We start from the raw sequence: 22585 nt of genomic DNA, 5'->3' as shown, positions 1-22585 counted from the left end.
CCTTGATGATGATCATCGATCTCCCTCAATTATTTGGCAATCCACACGGGACGTTTCTAAGGAGCAAGAAGAAAGTGAGGTTTATAAGGTAACTGTTGTGATAATTTTTTGCACGCGGGTACTCTTAATGATTCAAAGGCCTCATGGTATGTTATTGTAAACTATGTTCTCTTTAAGCATTTATGCTATCTCTCCGAAGAGATCAAGTGCCAGAGCCCATATATATAGCATGTAATTTTATATTGCGTGATTTAAGTGTATAAACTTGGCCATGCACTAATTACAATACAACAAATTATAGGATCCTTATGATGTAATATATGTGTTTGCGCTTTGAACTCTACATTGTTTTTAGCAAAACAATGAATTTTGATAAGCTACGCTAATCTTTATCTATTGGAATGACCATAAACTTTATCTGAAATAGATCTACTTAAATATCTACATCTATATAAAAAGTATGAATAGCACTAACAATTTCTTGAAGTTTTTAGTGTGACTAAACTAACCTTATAATAAATTTAATAATTTTATTACATCGAATTGTGTTACTTGAGAAGAAAATCAGTAGCTACTGACCAAATATCTTGAGAGCCACATGAAGCCTCTTAAATTCTTAGATCATTTCGGTAACAAGTCTTATGTCATTTGTATTTAGTTTTATTGTTGAGATGCTTTTCTCTCTCATGTTATTTGTTTGGTATATGTGCTTCTGAGGTAGAGACGCATCAAATTTATATGCCAAAGGACAATAGTCAGCTTTTCTATCAATTATGATGGATCTTCCTAGTTCCTTTTTAACCCTACATGTCGATCTATTTTACAATCTACACTAAGGATGTGCCTGAAGAACAACAAGACTGTGAGTTTTATAAAGTAAGTGTGGTGCAATACAAAAATTTTATATTTGGAGCTTCTCTTAATGATTCAAAGGCCTCATGGTATGCCCTCTTATTTTTCAGTTTATCACGAATTGGAATGATAAAAAGTATGGTCCATAATTTCTGGCTTTGCTTGTTCTCTTTATGTTCATGTTTCATGCTTTTAAAATATTAGTACTATTGTTGTATATTATATTTGTATATAGATATATATATATATGCATATATTTTCATATTTATATACAAGACATAAATGTGTGCATGATATATAAAAAAATTTAAAAAATAATAGAGATTGGATTTGGCTGATTGGATGCAACAAATATTAGAGATTGGATATGGGTTGACTGTAAGTCCATCATAAACTTAGTATAAATAGAACTATATATCTAAATCTGTACCTATATACATTTATATTTATATAAAGTATGAATAGCACTAAACATTTCTTGTAATTTTTAGTTTGACTAAACTAATCTTATAATAAATTAAAAATTATATTACATAGTCCTTTCAAGTTGGGTTACTTGGGAAGATTTCAGATGTAGTAAATTATCTATAAAACTCATTAGCTACTAGCCAAATTATTTGGTTTTATTGTTTAGATGCTTTTCTCTCACACATTATTTGTTTGTTGTATGTGCTTCCGAGTTAGATACGAATCATGTTTATATGCCAAAAGATAAGTTGGGCTGTTTTATTTTATTGTCATCAACTTTTCTATCGATGATCATCAATCTCCCTGGTCCTACATTAACCCCACATGTCAATTTCTTTTGATCATGTCCATAGTTATGTTGTCACTGTTATTTGGTTTTATTGTTTAGATGCTTTCTCTACCACATTATTTGTTTATTGTATGTATTTCTGCGCTAGATACACATCATATTTACGCCAAAAGACAAGTTGGGCTGTTTTATATTATTGCAGTCAGCTTTTCAATTGATGATCATTGATCTCTGCTTATTTTGTTTTAACTCCACATGTCTATTTAGTTTACAATCTATATAGAGGACATTTCTAAGGAACAAGAAGAATATGAGGTTTGTGAGGTATGTGTTGTGCATAACCTGTCTATCTATTTTGCAATCTACATAGAGGATGTTTCTAAATAACAAGAACGTGAGGTTTATAAGGTAAGTGATGAATACTCAAAATTTTCTTCAATATTTTTAAGTTCACTTTGCTCTTTCGATTCTTCTGATTCAGAGGATTCTTCTTTTTCCGAAAATATTACATTGAGTATTTCTTGTTTTTCTTCTTCTTGTAAATTAAGATTATTTATTTTCTTTTTTAGCCTTCTAGCTTTTTTGTTTCTGCATCTATTTGCAAGATGATCTGTTTCTCCATAAATATAACATCTTCTTATTTTCTTTGTGGTATTATTTTTAGCAAAAATTTAATAATACCATTTTAAAAAGTAATAAAAACAAATAATTTATTAAATTATAGAGAGGGGACATTTTGTGCCAACAATAATAATATTTTGAGTGGTATTATCTATGTTAACACTATTATTGTAAATTTGAATTCTGATTATTACAAATAAGTTAAATTTAGTTTAAGTTTGAAACGAAATAATAAGTCATATTTAAAAAAATAAATATGAAGGGGTTAAAAATATATTCAGCTGCTACCAATTATAATAATAATTTATTATTTTTTATTTATAAAAATTAAAATTTCTCAATTTATTTTAATAATTTCATGTTGTTAACCGAATAATTATTCAATCTCAAAGTAATAGAAAGAAGATAATATTTCTCTCAAATAGAAATAAGGGCTATATACATATTTTAACTAGCTTGACTTTTTCTAAATTAGTAGATATAAAAGTAACTTTCTGATTGGATAAAAACCCTCCATGCTTAGAATAATAATATTATTCTTAATATATTTTAGTATTTTGCACATTAAATTATCATTATATTATTTTTTTAACTATGATGAATTTTCAAAAGGTGAGGAGCTTAAAAAATTCACCCATATATTCCTTGTACCCATTTATTATTTAAGTTAAAGTTTTTCTGGTGTATTTGTAGTACATATTCAAAATTAATTAATAAATGAGTACAATAAACTAATAAACTCTCTCGAATATTTTAAATTAATTTGATAATAAAATTAAGTTATTTTGTTTTTTAAGATAAATCATTTAAATAAACTAATAAGTTATTTTGTTTTTTAAGATATTAAACCATATATTCCTTGTACCCATTTATTATTTAAGTTAAAGTTTTTCTGGTGTATTTGTAGTACATATTCAAAATTAATTAATGAATGAGTACAATAAACTAATAAACTCTCTCGAATATTTTAAATTAATTTGATAATAAAATTAAGTTATTTTGTTTTTTAAGATAAATCATTTAAATAGCTTTATAAATATATATTTTAAAAAAATGGTAAAATATATTTTTTAATTTTTTAATCCTAACAAATTATCATTAAGCATATATATATATATATATATTTACTGTCAGTTTCTTTTCAATTTTATATATGGAGTTCTTAGGATATTAAACTTGTTATGTATTTATTTAATGTATAAAATATTAAAATATATTGGGAATAATATTATTTTTCAAGTCGAGGGGTAAATTTATTCAACCAGGGATAAATTTAACATTTGATTGCTTAGGAAGTAAATGTTACTCTTTACAAAATAATTTAGAGGGTAAAATTGTATTTAAACCCACAAATAATTATTACTTGAAAAATTATTTATTATTTAGATAAAGCTAAATTTTCTCTGATCTTGTAATTTTAAAAAATAATCTTTATTAAATAATTTATGTTGGTTTATTAAATATTTTAAATCAAAAAATACTTCAATATTTATATGGGATACAAGTAATTATATTTATTATCTAAGAAATATTTACTATTCATACAAAAATAAATTATTTAATTCTATTAATGCCAATAACTAATTATCTTTTCAGGTTTGTACCAATTATGGGTGACAAATTTTTGTACCTGCTCAGTTATTTTTATTGTGTTTCGTTTTAGCTATATCCCTGTTGTATAATAGGGTAAATTATATTTTGTCATTTGAATTATGCCCATTTTAACACCTTATTAATTTACCATTTTAACTTTGTAAAATTTGCAGCTGTTATATATAATTATTTTTTTGTTGATCTTTTTGTCGAAAAAATATCACATACTTTGTACATGTAAAAATATCACATCATGTAACCCTTAAAATATCACATGTCCACTGAAATTTATGTTTTTTCGAAAAAAATTAGTTGAAAAATAGTTATTAAAAGCAAAGTTCAAGATTTTATAAGGTAGAGATGGTAAGTTACACAAAAAAAAATAAAATAAATTTAGATGACAAAGTGTAAGAACAGATATATTTTGGATGATTGTTATAATAAAATATAATTAATTCTATATTTTATTATTAATTGATATTGTTTATTCATAATTATTATATAGTCAATTTATATGGTGATATCGCACTGTGTATCGAGATGGATAAATTAGTTTTATTTATTAACATAAGTCGAATTCAAAAGTAAAAAAGAAATAATTACTAAATAAAATAAAGAACTTGAAATGATTCACCGATTTTATATTTATTTTATTTCCACCTTTTTTATTATACGTTTGAATTTCATATGTCCCAACAATAATGGCAATAATAGTTTTAAAAAAATAATTTAGTATTACTATAAAAATAAAGTTCTTTAATTTTTATGTACATATATATTTTATTCATTATGTAAGTTGTTATTATTATTTTGAAATTTTAATTACCAAAATTTAAATTTTGCGGTTAAAGTTTATAATCAAACTAATTATAATTATAATTTTTCATTTATCATTTTTAAAAAGTAAATTTCTCTAATTATATTTTAAAATTTTAATAATTCAATTAAAAAAGTAACAGAGAGAAGTTAACATTTTTCTCAAATAGAAATAAGTGCTAAATACATTCTGTTATGAATTATCATTGATGTAACATTAATTCTCTAAACTAACAAATATAGCATAGCTTTTTGGTTGGATGAAAATCTTTTAATGTATTTTAGTATTTTGCACATAAAATTATCATTAAATTATACTAAACTGATTCGTGCGGACCGTCATATGGAAGCCTTAGAGGCTTGGTCGATATGACTTGAGTATCCGGCTCCGATAGTACGGGAGTAGTCCTCAGAGTTGAGGAATCACGACAGTCACATACATACGATTACTGTATCTTGGATCTGTGCGAGAGGTAATTGTATCACAGACATGTTCATCGCAAGCCTTGTCCAGTGCAATCAGAGTATGTAGCAAGGACGGTAAGTTCTAAGAAGAGAATCCATCCCTTATCAGTATGTGATAGAAGTATCTCCTATGCACTTGGAGATGCTTTCACGCTCTATTAATCGGTGGCCATAGTCGTTGAATGGATAGGAAAAGGAGGTTCTGGCGTAACATGGTCTCAAGTATTAAGCATAGATGCTTAGTCCAGGATGGGAACTGACACCTAAGTCCATACTTAGACTAAGGCCAGGAGACGGTAGACGGAAGGACCATATCCGTATGGACTCGGGAGCCTAAATGTTCACACGAAAATTCACCTAATCTCTAGTGTCATGGACCATTGCTAGACGGTCACCCATTGTGACGGGCTTTCTTGATTAAGGGTTAATCAAGAAATATTAATTAAATTACATTTAATTAATAATAGTGTTGGACATTAGCCCAAATATAGGTGAAAGGTGAACCTAAAGAGTCACACACAGATCATCGAGAAAGCTTCTACTTTTATTTTCCCAACCATAGCCTCGTATGATTATATTTTATCGTTGCGTAAATAATTCATACACATCGAATGCCCGGGAATGGGTACACCCATTGGATTCGTTTGTTTCTACACTTCAATTTTATTATTATGCATTTATATTTATCGCTTCTGCTAGCGTGTTTTCGGCCCGTACTATGCGATCTTTCAAGTGATATCAGAGCCCAATTTGATGTAGAGACTATCGGTTTTATGTGAATAAGCTGAAAGCACCGGAAAGTGAGAGTGGATCGGCCTGGGAACTCGCGATCGAAAGCGGTAATAATAAAATGCATAAATTAAAATGGAAACACAATAAAACAATAATTCCAAGGGGTGTACCCTTGGGAGTTCCTGGGTGTTCGATGTAGTTAATATTAATAAACGACAATAATAAAATTAACGGGGCTAATGGTTGAATGAAATGTGAGAGGTACATAAATCATAAATCAAGATTACCTCTTTCATTTGATTTACTCGAACCTCCTTCGTTTGACCCGTTCACGCGAGGCTTCAACGTAGAAGCTCTCTAAAGTTGTGTTGACACTACACATGTATTGGAATCCCTCAATTCTCTTTGCTAGAAAAAAAATTAGGGAGAAAAATACACACCGAGTGTGTATGCAAGAGAGGTGTTAGGCCGAGTGGTGGAGACTGAGAGGAAATTATCTTTCTTGTTTTGTTATGTATTCATTATCATTCCAAATGACTAATACACATATATGTACCTTGAATGTATGTAGTAAAATATGTCTAGGTTCATTTAACCATCCATAAGGTAATAAAATCCTTTGTTCCAAATAACGGATGACTAACATGGCACTTTCCAAAAGTGAATTTGTTAGTCAATAATTTCTTTTTCTAATCATTTCCGCCAACTTAATAAATAGGCTTGGGATGATTTTAATTATTTAAAATTCAAGGCTCAATCAATCTTAATTAAATCTAATTTAATTAAAGTCCACTAAATTAAGTCCATCATATATTTAATCCAATTAAATATATGAGCCTAATAAGCCTTTATTAATTAATAAGTCCAACTTATTAAATAATAAGGACAAACCCAATATAAATTAATCCTATTAATTTATCTTTGGTTTTATCCATCCAATGGATCCCTCTTATTTATAAGTAATCCATCTTATTTATAAGTAATCCAATTACTTACGGAATTAATTCCCAATTAATTTCTTGTCCCTTCTTGATGATTTGTGTGCGACTCTTTAGGTTCACCTTTCAGATCGACTTGGATTAGTGTCAAACACTATTATTAATTATAATTTAATAAATAATTCTTCACCATCCTTTGATCAAGAAAGTCCGTCACCATGGGTAGCCGTTTAGCAACGGTCTATGACACTAGAAACTAGGCAAATATACATGTGAATTTTTAGGTTCCCAAGTACATCCTTCCGTCTATTATCTCTCGACCTTAGTCCAGGGCATGTACTTGGGTGTCCGTTCCCATCTTGGACTAGGCGTCCATACTAAATACTTGAGATCACTTTACCAAACTGCTCGACATAGGAACCTCTTTTTCCTATTCGACCAATGACTGTGGCAACGTTTTATAGAGCGTTAATGCATCTCCAAGTGCATAGGAGATACTTTTATCACGTTTTGACAGCGAACGAATCATCTTCTTCAAACTTACCATCCTCACTACATACTTTGACTGCGCTAGACAAGGCTTATGATGACCACATTTGAGACACGATCACCTATCGTACAAATCTAAGATACAATCATCGCATGTACGTGACTGCCATAATTCCTCAAGTTTGAGGACTAATCCCATACTATCAGAGTCGGGAACTCAAGTCATACTGGCCAAGCTTCCAAAGCTTCCATATGATGATCCCCGCGAGTCAGTTTAGTCAATTCGATATCTAGCTAATCGATCCATTAAGATCGCCTAGACATCCCACATCTGTTGTCGATGAAACACGGCACTCATCGAATGAATGTGACTCTTAATGCAAGTCTTAATAGGACTCTCGATGCCCAGTCTCAAGGTCCTCGACTTGGAATATTTCAAACCCAACCCTAACCAGTTGGTTTCATGACGGCCATCCAATGCGCAGTCCAATTGTTGTACGGTTGTTAAAATGGTATGTGGGCATCTGTTGTGGCGTCCAAGCAGTGCTTTATGTAATTTGATAAGCACAACAGATACGTGTGTTGAAGATGAATACTTACCATATTCGGACAATATCTCTTAAATAAGATTGCTTGAATGATTTTTCAAAACCGCCAATGCAATTGGCTTTTGGTCAGCAATTCCAGCATAAGCATGGCAACATGTTTTAACGGCTTTCGAAGCATATTTTAATTGCTTATTGTATTGATAATTATGTATAGAAATTAACTTGTTTAATTTTGTGATTAATTGGATGATTTTAGTATTCAAGAAAAATTGGATAAGCACACTGTTGGCCACCCAAGCAGGCTGGGCGCGTGGCCCTCTGCGCGTTGTTGCATGCCGATGATGGTTGGCTGGGCCATTTTTCACCATTTCTCAGGAAAATTGAATTTTCTAAATTTCTACAAATTCTATGAAAATTGTTAATTTTTGCTGATTTAATTTTAAATTAAATTGAATATTTTTAAATTAAATTGCTTTATTAATATGGTTGATATTTGTGCATTGGATACACATATTTTGATCATTCTTTTGATTGCAATTTTAAACTTGCATTTTCTGCATATAACTTTTTTTTTATAATATCGAATATCATGATTTTTACAATACATAAAATGTATTATTTTTCAGTTTAGCGTGTTTAATTGGATTATTATGCTAGTTGGATAAAAATGGATAATCATAGAGCCCTTGTCTGTTTGGATGTGTTTAATTATTCTGTTTATGTTGGGTGGGCCCGTGTGTCCTTTTCATTATCTCTCTATTTCTCTCGTTTTTGCCTTGAAATATAAGGTTTGCTTTCCTTCCCACTATGTACTCCCCCCGACTATTGATCAGGTTTTCTTTTTAAGTTGTAATCTGAGTAGAATAGGTTTTTGGTGAGGATTTTTATTTTTACAAAAACAAGTCCATGGAGAAGAAGGTCCATGAAGGAGGAAGCCCACAGAGAAGGAGGCACCACAAGGGACCTACAAGGATCATCTATATAGCATAGGGCCACCCTAGACAAACCTTAGACTTACTGTGGGCTCAGTGGACTGCATAGGTTGGGCTGTAATCATCCAACAGGGGTATGCTTAATTTTGTTGCATACGATGTGTTTAATGCTTTCATTTAAATGCGTTTAAATATTTGATATTTGTGCATGCAAACATTATTGTGATGAGGTCTCGGTCAAATAATAAAAAATTTAACTCTCACTTGATTGGACCAAGTTAAAGTGTTAGGGACCAAATAGACTTGGATTAAGATGGTTTGATATGTCTAAGGTTTCCACCTACAATAATGTGGTGAGAAAGCTACCACTACCCAAATATGGTCTCACAACTAAATGTGGTCTCACAAGTTGTGGCACATTTGGATTAGAGGCAAGCTGCACTATTATTGTGAACAAAGGAATGCGCTCACTGTTTTCCTGCCTCACTAGTTGTGGGGGGCGATAGCTGAGGTGTGGTTTAGTTATAGGTTGAGCTCGACACTAATTAAATATTAAGCCCATAATAGACTTGGATCGAAATGACTTTTAGATCTCTCCAGGCCTTCCATCCATAAGAATATCATGAGGAAGCTACTGCTATCCAAGTGTGGTCTCATGAGTCATGGCATATTTGGAATAGAACTGAATTATTGTTATTAATAAAGGAACACGCTCGTTTCCCTGTCTCATGAGTCGTGGCGGGCAAAAATTGAGGTGTGATTTGCTTTATGGGTCGGGCTTAACACTGAGTAGCATGATTCGCTTAGAGTCCTCAAAATCATGTAAAGAAGTGAGGCAAAACATCTTGGGGGAATCTCATGGAATGAGAATAGCATTGGTTGCCTCCCACAAGGTCTTTTCCATGTGAGTCGTAAAAGCATGGCATGATAAATTGTTCTTGTGGATCCCAAGCCCACTAGGAAAGGATTTCACAAAATCCGACTTGAGAGTGGTGGGATTTTGTAGAAATAGTGGGAGAATTTAACGACTAAAAAGACCAAGTCTTTAACTCAAAACAATATTGCAATAATCTACTTATTCTTTCTGATCTGCATTTAGAATGCATGTCTTAGATTCGTTTTCTAATTTATTTTTGAGATTTATTTCATTTAATGGAACTTAAATAATTAAATTAGCTGGAAAGTCATAGGATTATACTCGATTTTCGAACCTAACTTATTTCATGGATAAGCCACTTCCATTGGAATTGAAAAATGAGTCCTTGCTTTAAAAAGAACGTTTTGATGTTCGGGATTAAGGGATAAGGACAATCGTAAGGTCCGCAACATCATACCTGCTTCTATCATCCATGACCGGTATGATAGGCTGGACGTTGGTTTAATAAATGCTCCACATAAATCAAATCTATGCGGCACCGCACTGGCACATTAGATATGCCGCGATGGAAGCATTTTTTGAAGCCAAGATGAGTGAAGCTCGTCTGTAACTAAACATTGGGTTAAGATGCAATCTCGTATGAAGAAACTCTAAAACCTCAATGTTGATCTTAAAAGGTGATGTACATTGAGTAACCCTTCAGTCTCTTCATCCCTCCTTTCTACCTATTTATCATGAACTCTAAATAGGCTTAAAAAGACCATATTTGAGTTGATAAAAACGTTCCAACATGAGGCATTGATTTAAAGAATCTGTGCCATCGGTGTTGAATTTGGAGACTTTGCCCTCAAGAGCCAAAGGCAAGGGTGTCGAACGCCGAATGAGGAAGAAGGATGGAGCAAAATTAGCCAATGCAAGAGCTTTCACTGCTACTGTAGCCTTGGGCAAGGGTAAAAGAAAATAAAAAATGGTTCTGCAGTTAAAATTCACATCGGATGTTTACATAAAATTGCCAGAGAGATTGGAAGAGGGAGTAGTGTGAACTCTCCTTCACCGAGCTATGGCATTTGATTGAGCAAACATGATTACTATTCATATTCTCACATATTGGACACTTGCTATCGTAGCGCATTTCTGCAAATGGTTTGCAGAAATGAAAAAGAATAAAACATTAAGACATATAGTCTTAAAGTTAGGGGATGACTAGGCCATTACTGCAAAGATTAAGAATAAGTGAACTTAACAATTAGTGTTCATGTTAATAATATGCAATTATGTAACCCAGTATGATCAAGTACAAACTTGATCAATAAAATATTCTTTTGAGTCTACTGAGTTATTAAATTGTTGTACTTCATGTCATAATTGAATTATGCAAGCTCAAAATAAATGACTAAACGGTTTAAGAAAAAAACTTACAGAGAATGGCATGCATGAGTAGGCCATATCCCTCTAGTTAGTATAAGTAGATTGGTAAATTCAAAGAGTCTAACAATATACGATTTGAGTTTACTAACTTATGAATCATTGTTGATTGGAAATTGGAGACTAATATTCGAAAGAAACGATTACTTAATTACAGTATTGATTTTGGAATCTGTATATTTTGTGGTAATTGCGTTGAGTATTGTCCAACAAATTGTTTATCAATGACTGAAGAATATGAACTTTCTACTTATGATCGTCACGAATTGAATTATAATCAAATTGCTTTAGGTCGGTTACCGGTGTCAATAATTGACGATTACACAATTCGAACAATTTCTTCAAATTCACCTCAAATAAAAAATGTATAAAAACCTTGATTCAAAAAACATTTACAAATTCAAAATCAAAATAGCTTTTGGATCTAAAGGAATGAGGTTTTTGCTTGGTCAATACAAACGAACCGAGACTGAGAATGGACCAACTATTAAATCTTGGATGGAAATTTCTTTTACCTATTTCTCTAGGTAATCTATTATTAACAACTTCGTCCCAACTTCTTTGACTGTAAAGGAATAGAATATTCTATCTTCACAACTTGTCTCAAACAAGAGAAAGAAACAAGTAAAATTATTTATAGCTATTTAGATATGTTCCCTATGCTAACTTAGACGTAGAACCGAATTCTTTGCAATGGATAGTTGCAATTCCGGAAAACGTCTGAGAAGTAAGAAAGCCATGAAAGCACTTTATGGGACAAAGAATGCTTGTAAAAAATAATGTATTGGATTAGATCCAAGATAGACATCTATAAGTTACTAAATACACAAATACTAGTAGAGGGTTCACAAGTCTAAGGACTTCTGGAAAGTTCGGAGAAATTAGACTTAAGGAGGAGAACCAAACTGGTTGCGGAGACAAACCCTTCAATGGGATCGAGGTGGTACGTATTTAGTGGGAGTTCTTGAAATATCCAAATGAGAATGAAATTCTCACTCAATGAAATTCCTCCGGAAGAGACGATGTTGAACTGTCTCTAGTAAGGAAGAAATTGAACCTTGATTGGACATGGTTTGATCAGTGTTTCACAAAATTACCTGGACCATTTGGATATGGACTTTCAAAAACCGTTAAGTCGAAAAACATGGCGGTTTCTTAAGGTCGCAATCCAGACACCATATTTGATACGGATTGGAAAACCTATGTCCTACAAAAGGTCTTGAGTATGAAGAATGGTCCCGCATACATCAAAAGAACTAGTGGGAGGCAAATTAGAGTTAGAGTCTAATTTATACAGGTTCATTATCAATTAATGCAAACATTATTTATAATCAAAACTTCTCTGACCGTATTTAGGTTCTCCAAAGGATGATCAGAAAGCTCCAGTTACCTGAAAGGTACGAGTTTTTTAATTTGACCGGAAAGGAAAAGTGATGTAAGACATTAATTCGAATTATTTGGCTTGGAGCCATAGAAATTGGCTATGGAGTTCGAACTAGGTTTGAATGTCCTGTGTCTAGGATGCTTGTTTTGACAAGTTCATAAGGTACATGACTCTGTCAAGAACAAGGTGGAAGGTTAGTGGGAGCTCAATTGTGTTCCTAATATTTTAGATGTTAAAAACAACTTTGATCACTTGGAAAGATAAAAAGATGTTATGGGACTCTAAATACGAATATTGTTAATAAAATCCTCCATATAAGAATTGGATTCCTATCTAGAGATAAGCTATCCAAGATTCAGTAGTAGTAGATTGATGAGGAGCTTAGATGTTTGACATCCCCTATGTCTTTGTTGTAACCAGCATTGGAATGTTGTTTGGTACACTAAGCCCACAAGAGATAGCTATTGAAGGGCCATCTTTAATACCTGAATAATGATTAAAGAAGAGCTTTTGCCACACATAAATGGAGAGTTGATTCTGGAAGGCTAGGTAAGGGATTAGCAAAGGGTTTGGAGAAAATGAACTTGCACACAATAGTTAAAAAATATTTACATAGAGCGCACACAACAGAAAATTATAGCACCAAGCAATTTTTACCCTAAATATTATTTCAACAGAAATGGAAGTAGTAAGGTTTAGATCTTACCAAGACACCACTAAAGAAAATCAATGCTTTGATACCATTGTTGGGAGTAAACCCCTTCAGTAGTGAGCCCAGAGAAACATATTCCTAACTCAACTATTACAAAGAATAATGGGTTACAAAAACCTATAAGATTACAAATCAATATACAGAGATATAAGAATATATATTACAGACCTACAAATAATATTACAGAAACAGCAAAAGGGTTTTTTGGCTCAGAGAGCCTAATCCGAAGAGAAAAAGCCCACTGCCACAAAGACCGCCAACCTTTTACGGTTGCTCAGTACTCAAACAAAAAGAACTAGAAAACTTAGGCCGCATGACCCACTTGAAACCACAAAGGTTTCTTACACAGAAGATGGGTTCACAATGAACGTTTCAAACAGTGTAGAATAGGAAGAATGAGAAAAGTATTTCTACACCGGCTAGCATAGGTTAGAAGCCATCGGAGGCTTTTATAGAGGTACAACATTGAAGATGGAGGGAGAGAGAGGCGGTATAGAAGGATTTCCGAGGACATGAGAATCAGTGGAGAGAAGTCAGAGAGAGAGAGAGAGAGAGAGAAGAGGTCAGAGAGAAGGCTACGGAAGAAACGAGGGGGCATAATGAATTAGGATTAGGATTTTGGGGTATAAGTATAATACAAACCAGGTCGGGCAAGTGGGTCAGGTCTGTAGGCTGGGTGTGGTGAATGGGCTGAGCCAACAAGTGTGAGGTCCCAGCAATGGGCTTGGCCTATCAATAAATTCATGGGCCATTTTTCAGAACGCTAACTAATGGTGATATAAATTAAAATACTACTCTAAACTATCAATAATAAATCTATTAAGATAAATGTAAATTTTCATTTATTATTTTCACCACAAAATACCATTTAGAATATCATTATAGTTGGGACATAAAATCTAAGAGAAAGAGAGGGAGAGATAGAGAGTCCTTTCAACAACTCACATTTTAACTAATAGATAGTAACATAAAGAGATTAAAATAGAGAAAAACTAATTTATCTATCTAATGTTCATATAAGTTGGATTAATTATTAATAAAAAAGATTAATTAGTAACTAACCATATTAGCAAAATCAATTAATAACTACAATATATATTAGCATAATACTAAACATAATGGTAAATAGATGGGACACATTCATAAAAGAAAATAGTTAAGTGACCATTAAATTTAAATTGTAATTCATCATTAAATATTTAAAATTTATAATCATAAGTGGCAAAATGAGAAACAACTAACTTGTTCACCTCATGTATTCATTTTAAAAAATATCATATAATATTAATGGAAGGTATACTCAAGTTTAATAAAACCTGTAACTTGTCCCCTTGATTATCCAAAATGATCTCAGAACTTCCATTTGTGCTTTTGGTGTAAAAATTATAAATTCATCAACTGAAGTGTTACTTCCAATCACATATGATAAGTTAAACATGGGACAAGTCACTAATTTTCTTAGACACTCTTTCAATTACTAGGCAGCTATTATTAATTCAATAAATACGACAGAAAGAACTTCCATCTCTTCCTTGCAGTATCCAAAAAGATTGAGAGTAATAAGATTCAACATCAAACAAAATAAGCGATAACAATCGTAAATATTAACTCAAAGAACTCAGAGAATTCTATCAGCAATATCAATGTCAACAAAGATAAAGATAAATATCATCCTGCCTATTTTATTTTGTTACATGTCTTTAAATTTAGTTGAAGTTTTGGTTCGATTTTTAATAAGGTAGATAATTATTTACAAATCACAAGCATCTTAGTCAAAAATCACAGCCGTAATACGATGACCTATTCACGGCAAGCAAACGGGGTATGATAAGCATCTAACAATCACCTCAAGCACTCTCCGAATAAAAGTCTATTAACAAAGATAATTATTTTGCCTAAAAAGTAATTACATTTGAAAATATATTAGTCGACGAATCGTGGTAGCCAGGATGATAAATATTCGATAAATAGTATTAATATGTAGATATAAGATGAGAGAAAATGTATATCCTCAAAATATCCTTAAAACATATCTATTGTTCTATAAATTGTTCATCTTTTTTCTATAAAAAATGAAAATTGATTGACTTAGCTCCGTGTGCAAGTGTCATATCTATATTATATATTAAAGGAGAATACTTTCTGATGTTTTTATTTTTTTGATCTATTCTTTTACTATTTAATTTAACTTATATATATATACATGCATTTTTTATCACAATTTTCTTACAAAATGTATTAATATTAACTATTTTATAAATATTTTATTTTAAATAGTATTATAGAATATACGAACACATAGAGTGTGCCATAAATTGCTAGTAGTAATAGTGTAGGGTTAAAATAGAATTCACACTCTAATTTAAATATCTTGATTATATTATATAATTGACATACTTAAAATTTTAAATAGAGTTCAATACGGCCTGACAGTAGTTTCCGTGGGTTTCTTGAACAATATGTTTGCAGAACTTCCCGAATCTATAAAGACACATCGTACTTCGTAGTTGGCTAGCAGCACCGTGATGACTAGAGCACCATTACGAGAGCTCTTAGGACCTGATCTTTCTGCCCTTGGAACTGGATGAGTGGAGCGTCCTCCGTCTCCCCAACATCCCATATCTCCTTTATAGTTATGTTGTGTGCTTCTCTAACCTGGGCTTTTCTAGCATGATGGGAGTCACCTCCACTTTACAAGGAGGATCATTAGTTTCAGCCTTTCCTCCAAAGGTATTTCGTGTTCTTCATCTGGTAAGAGTCAGGACTGGAAACCTTTACTTCTTTTCCTTTGTCTGTTTCTTGTTTACGGTATGGTCCTGTCCCTCGGGCTTTTTCCCAGTAGACGTACTCCTGTAGGTATCCATTTTGGATGAGCCTCTCAATCTCATTCTTCAAATGTCAACACTCTTCCGTGGTGTGGCCATAATCATTATAAAACGGCAAACTTTTTCGAAGTTAGGATGTTGAGGCTGCTCTCTCCATGACAGAGGGCGAGCTAGCAAGCCTTTTCTTTTGACTGCTATAAGGGCTTGGATGATTGGTACCATCAAGGGGGTGTAGACTACATTAACCCTTTGGAAGCGTGCCTTCTTGTCCCGAAAATTAGTCCGAGGCTTCTTGAAAGGGGCCACCTCCCGCACTTCTTTCTTCTTCTTCCAGGACTCTCCTTCTTAGCAGCTTGGGCATCCTCCATGTTGATATGCTTGCCTGCACTGGCTAGGTGCGTTGAACTTGAACACATGATTTTTAGCTTGGGACTTGAATAAGTATCCATCCAGGAGTCCTTGTGAGAAAGAACTAGCACTCACCTCTTGAGTGGCGGAGGGTAGTGGCTGAGGGTACCTCCAAGGCCACAGTGTTGAGTCTTTGAAGATACTCCTTCAATGATTCATTGTCCTTTTAGCATATGGCAAAAAGACTGAGCTCCGTCTTTCGAAGTTTTCGACTGCTAGCAAATTGGTGCAGGAAGAGATACCGAAATTCTTGAAAACTTCCTATGGCTCCAGCAGGCAATTGGTTGAACCATTGTTGTGCAGCATTGACGAAGGTGGTGATAAAAATGCGACACTTGATTCCGTTCGTGTACCTATGTGAAAGAGCCACATTCTCAAAATGTGAGAGATTCTCTTGAGGGTTAGTCGTCCCATCATACTTAGTAATAGTGGGGGTACAGTGACTCGTTGGGAGTTCGTCTACCATCACCGCTTCCATGAAGAGGACATCCTATTGCTCATCTTTGAGGGTCCCTATTATCTGATGCTATAAATCTTGGAGACCCTTGTGGAGACATTCCAGTTGTGCCAGCCATTGTCTGGGAGGTCCTGAGGAGCCGCTGGAGGGAGCCTTTGTCTCTCAATCGATGAGTCCTTGGTGCAAGAATGTCTCCTTCCTATAGGTTTCCTTCTACTCCTTTTTCGGGGATGCTTGCTTCCACAGCAGGGGCTGAGCGGGCAGGAACCAGCACTGCCATCTGCTCCTGAATTACTGTTGCGACCACCTGTTAAATTGCACCCAGCAAAGCTGGGAAAAGCTCTCCTAAGGTGTTGTATGAGGAAGTGCTTCATCTTGAAGGATCGACCAAAGGGTCCACCACTCTGGGAGGTGGTATTGATGCAGGAAAGCCTGGGGCGCATCCACCTCCAATCAAGTCCAGGGAGGCTCCTGCAATGACCTGCAAAGGATGATTATTGTTGGTTGTCTCCATGCACTTTTGGTAGTTAGCGGGGTTGCTGGGGGTTTCCATGATAATTCATGTGTTCAACTCAATTTCCCACAGATGATGCCAATTGATGCATGTGATTTTAGCACGGGTCCAAATTCTTGGATTGTGATGATAGATTTTGGTAGATTGAGCGAAAGAACTTGGGGATTTTTTGTTTTGGAGGGAAATTTGCTTGTTTTTTTATATGTAATTATTGAAATTGTTGTTCATTGAATTCCTCGTATCATTGAAATTAGTATTGTCTCTTAATTTATTGAACATGAAATTGAATACTCACGTGCAAAAAACAAAGCGAATTTTCCCTCCAAATTGGCAAAATCCCCAACTTCTCAATGGGCCATGGACTAAAATTACACAAAAAATTGAAAATATAATCTAGTATACTATTTGTCATCTGGATATTTAAAGGTCGACCCTCCAAAATTACATGCCCAACAATGTACTTTTGCCAACTTAACTACATAAAAAAGAGAATAATCTAATTAAAAATTGGTTGGTAAGTTTGCTTGATCAATATTGTTGTTAAGGATGTAGGATATATTTAAGCTTTTTCACTATTTCATTATAATAAGTTCCTTCGCTTGTAGCCCTTTGTCTTGTGGTGCTTGCATTTCGATGGATTCTAGCATGTGTAGTTGTCTGTTTTGCCTGATGATAATGTCTGTATTCCTCTTAATTTTAAGGTGCATTAAGGCTGATTCAAGCTGTACTACCTCACATGGCATCCAGGAAGAAGGGCAAAATCGTTAATGTTGGAAGCGTCACGATTTTGGCTCCTTTGCCATGGGCAGGTGCTTATACTGCACCCAAAGCTGCTCTACATGCAGTTACTGATACTCTCAGGTCTGTTTGAATGTTTCCTATCTCCAAATTCATCTATAATGTTTTGTCCGAGCTTCCATTTCTGTTCAATATACGAAACACCTTCCTCCTGTGTAAGCAACGAAAAGACAATAGCTTGATCACTTGAGTAGCCTTATAGGGTAAATCATATTTACATCTCATGAGGTTTGGCTCAATTAGTATACATCTCAATTCCATTGAAAATCACAATTACCCCATTTAAAGTTCGTAAAACCTTATAACATTTGATGCAGAACTGCACAAGTATAAAGATACCCTTGATCCCCTGTGATATGGGTAATGTGCAAAATATCTTCCCTGTGAAAAAAAAGATTATCAAATTATCTCTCTGTGTTTTTAAACATAATGCAATTTATCCTTTTAGAAAGGCGTGTGTAGTACACTCGCTCCTATTGTGAGTGTGCATAGTTTTTTCTCCAAAAAGTTATTTTTATATAATATATTAAATATCTAATATATAAAATATAAAATAATTATAAAAAGAATAAATATACTATTTTATATATAATATATAATATTTTTTTAATAATATCTACATTTTTATTTAAAATTAAAAATAAAAAAACCAACCCCCTACTCACCCACCTCCAAACCAGCCACCGCCCATCCACTTCCCAAGATAGTTGGTGTACATGCTAGTCAGATTGATCTTTTTGGGGAAAAATGCAATCAACCCCCTTGTGATATCGCAAATGAGCAAATTACCACTTATGAAAAAATAAATAGCGAATTACCTCCTTATATTTTTAAAAATATAACAATTTACCCCCCTAAGATTTTTAAAATGAACCAATTTACCTCCCTCTATAAGGAGGTAAATTACTTCATTTTAAAAAGTATAGGGGGATAAATTACTATATTTTTTTTTGTAGGAGGGGTAATGTGTTCATTTTCAATATCATAGGGGAGTAAATTGCTATTTACCCGATATTTTTGTTTCAATATTTCGAAAAAGAAGCATTTTAACCCCTTCTGTCTTGTTGTGGTTTTCACTATCGCAATTTGCAACTGTTTTCATATTTTCGCCTGTACACTACCTATTTTTCCCATACTTGCTAATTATAAGAGCCCAAATACTAAACTATTACTGTGTTTTGCTTTCTCTGTAGATCTAGCACAAACACTCTCATTCTTTGTTACTTAATTATGAGTTCAGGAAGATAAAAAATCATTTATGCTGCACATTTAAATCCTATTTGATGGACATATAATAAGAATTACATGAGTTATGTCGAAAATATGATCGTAAAAGTTAGCAAAACATATTGTCCAAGTGGACATTAAGACAACTGAGAATCAGTAAATATTTGTGCAGACTGGAACTATGACCCTTTGGGATCGATGTGATCAATGTTGTACCTGGTGTTGTGAAGTCCAACATAGGAAACTCTTCCTTAGCAACATATAATAGGCTGCCAGAATCAAAGTTGTACAAGAAATTTGAAGAAGCAATTCGAGCAAGAGCGATGCTTTCCCAGAACATTAAATCAACGCTTGCAGAAGAGTTTGCGAAGAAGACGGTCGACGCAGTGCTGAAGCAGAATCCACCTGCTTGGCTCTCCTTAGGCCATCTGTTCGGAGCAATGGCAATCTTGCACCATATGCCCCTTTCCATCAGAGATTTCATCGTCTGGAAGAAATTCAACTGTTGATAATCTTGCTATGTCCCACAATAACTTGGGAAGTTTCCTCTAAGCCCGTGGTATATGATGCAGGTCTGTAGAATTTGAATTTTCTATTTCAAATTATATTGTATTTTCTATTTTGTTTAGTATATAAAAATTATGTTATTTATTCTATATCAAGAAAAATGAGACGTAGTGAGTATTTATAGTATATATAATTGAAGAGCATCCTATTGACATTTTCGATTTATTGATGTGTTACTTTTTTATTTTCTTTTTATACTAAATAAATATTTTTAACTTTCCCGCTCATCATGACTTTTCATAACTACCTTTTGGTAGTGTTTTTTTCTCATTCATTTATAGTTTAAATATATATTATATTATATATTTTAGATAATTTTTAACTCTATAAAAAATAAATAATATAATTTTGAAAAATATTTTATTTTAAATATTTTATAATAATTATGCACGCACATAGAATGTGTCAAACTCACTAATATATTAAACGAGGTATAAGATATAATAGTGTAAAAAACAATTCATTCCAATGTGTTGTCAAAAAAGATAAAAAAGACCCCCTTGTAATAAATAAATTAACAAAAGAACCCTCTTTGGAAAAATGAATAGGCAAAATACCCCGTTGGACTGGGGTTGTGGTACACGCGCCAATTCATTCCAAATTTAGCTGTTTTGTTTTGCACGGTTTTATTAAACCAAGTTTGTTTCCCTTATATACTAACTTGGAGTTATTATTGCGCTTTGCAAATTTACCACACAAACGCATGGGACTAGACCAACGTTTGGGTCGAGTTTCGTGGAATTCTGAGAACGTTCAAAATTTGTTTCTCTTTCATACTAACTTGTAGTTATTATTGCGCTTTGCAAATTTACCACACAAACGCATGGGACTAGACCAACATTTGGGTCGAGTTTCATGGAATTTTGAGAACATTCAAAGTTTGTTTCTCTTATATACTAACTAGTAGTTATTATTGCAATTTGCAAATTTACCACACAAATGGTTGGGTCTAGACCTATGTTTGGGTCGAGCTTCGTGGAATTCTGAGAACGTTCAAAATTTAGATGTTTTGCACGGTTTTATTAAACGAAGTTTGTTTCTCTTTTATATTAATTTGTAGTTATTATTATGCTTAGCAAATTTACCATACAAATGGTTGGGTCTAGACCTACGTTTGGGTTAAGTTTCGTGAAATTCTGAGAATGTTCAAAGTTTAGCTGTTTTGCACGATTTTATTAAACAAAGTTTGTTTCTCTTTTATACTAACTTGTAGTTATTATTACGCTTAACAATTTACCAGACAAATGCTTGGGTCTAGACTTGCATTTGTGTCACGTTTCATGGAAGTCTGTGAACGTTCCAAATTTAGCTGTTTTGCACGATTTTATTAAATCAAGTTTGTTTCCCTTATATACTAACTTGTAGTTATTATTCCACTTTGCAAATTTACCACACAAACGCATGGGACTAGACCTACGTTTGGGTCGAGTTTCGTGGAATTTTGAGAACGTTCAAAATTTAGATATTTTGCATAGTTTTATTAAACGAAGTTTGTTTCTCTTTTATACTAACTTGTAGTTATTATTACGCTTAGCAAATTTAGCACACATATGGTTGGGTCTAGACCAACGTTTGGGTCAAGTTTCGTGAAATTCTGAAAACGTTCTAAATTTAGCTATTTTGCACGATTTTATTAAACCAAGTTTGTTTCTCTTTTGTACTAACTTGTAGTTATTATTACGCTTAGCAAATTTATCACACAAATGCTTGGGTCTAGACCTGCGTTTGGGTCAAGTTTCGTGGAATTATGAGAACGTTCAAAATTTAGATGTTTCGCACGGTTTTATTAATGCAAGTTTGTTTCTCTTTAATACTAACGTATAGTTATTACTACACTTACAAAATTTACCACACAAATGCTTGGGTCTAGACTTGCGTTTGGGTCACATTTCATGGAAGTTTGTGAACGTTCAAATTTAGCTGTTTTGCACGGTTTTATTAAACCAAGTTTGTTTCCCTTATATAGTAAATTGTAGTTATTATTGCGCTTTGGAAATTTACGACACAAACGCATGGGACTAGACCTACGTTTGGGTCGAGTTTCGTGGAATTCTGAGAACGTTCAAAATTTAGATGTTCTACACGGTTTTATTAAACGAAGTTTGTTTCTCTTTTATACTAACTTGTAGTTATTATTATGCTTAGCAAATTTACCACACAAATGCTTGGGTCTAGACCTACGTTTGGTCAAGTTTCGTGAACTTCTGAGAACGTTCAAAATTTAGCTGTTTTGCACGATTTTATTAAACCAAGTTTGTTTCTCTTTTATACTAACATGTAGTTATTATTACGCTTAGCAAATTTACCACATAAATGCTTGGGTTTAGACCTACGCTTGGGTAAAGTTTTTTGGAATTCTGAGAACGTTCAAAATTTAGCTGTTTTGTATAATTTTTTTAAAGCAAGTTTCTTTCTCTTTAATACTAACTTATAATTATTAATACGCTTAGAAAATTTACCATACAAATGCTTGGCTCTAGACTTGCGTTTGGGTCACGTTTCATGAAAGTCTGAGAGTGTTCAAAATTTAGCTGTTTTGCACGGTTTTATTAAAGCAAGTTTGTTTTCCTTTTATACTAACTTGTAGTTATTATTGCACTTTGCAAATTTACCACACAAATACATGGGACTAGACCCACGTTTGGGTC

At 33.1% G+C, this 22585-nt stretch overlaps 1 pseudogene; it reads left to right on the top strand.

Moving 5' to 3' along the window:
* Positions 1-807: 807 nt before the first annotated feature.
* Positions 808-19879, top strand: LOC105179330 (short-chain dehydrogenase ptmH-like; annotated as a pseudogene).
* The last annotated feature ends 2706 nt before the right edge of the window (positions 19880-22585 follow it).

Source organism: Sesamum indicum, linkage group LG11 (genome assembly GCF_026168435.1).
Source record: "Sesamum indicum cultivar Baizhima isolate 11 linkage group LG11, ASM2616843v1, whole genome shotgun sequence".
In the NCBI taxonomy this organism is placed as follows: domain Eukaryota; kingdom Viridiplantae; phylum Streptophyta; class Magnoliopsida; order Lamiales; family Pedaliaceae; genus Sesamum; species Sesamum indicum.
Note: the sequence above shows the minus strand (reverse complement) of the source record. Positions and strands in the feature narration are given on the sequence as shown.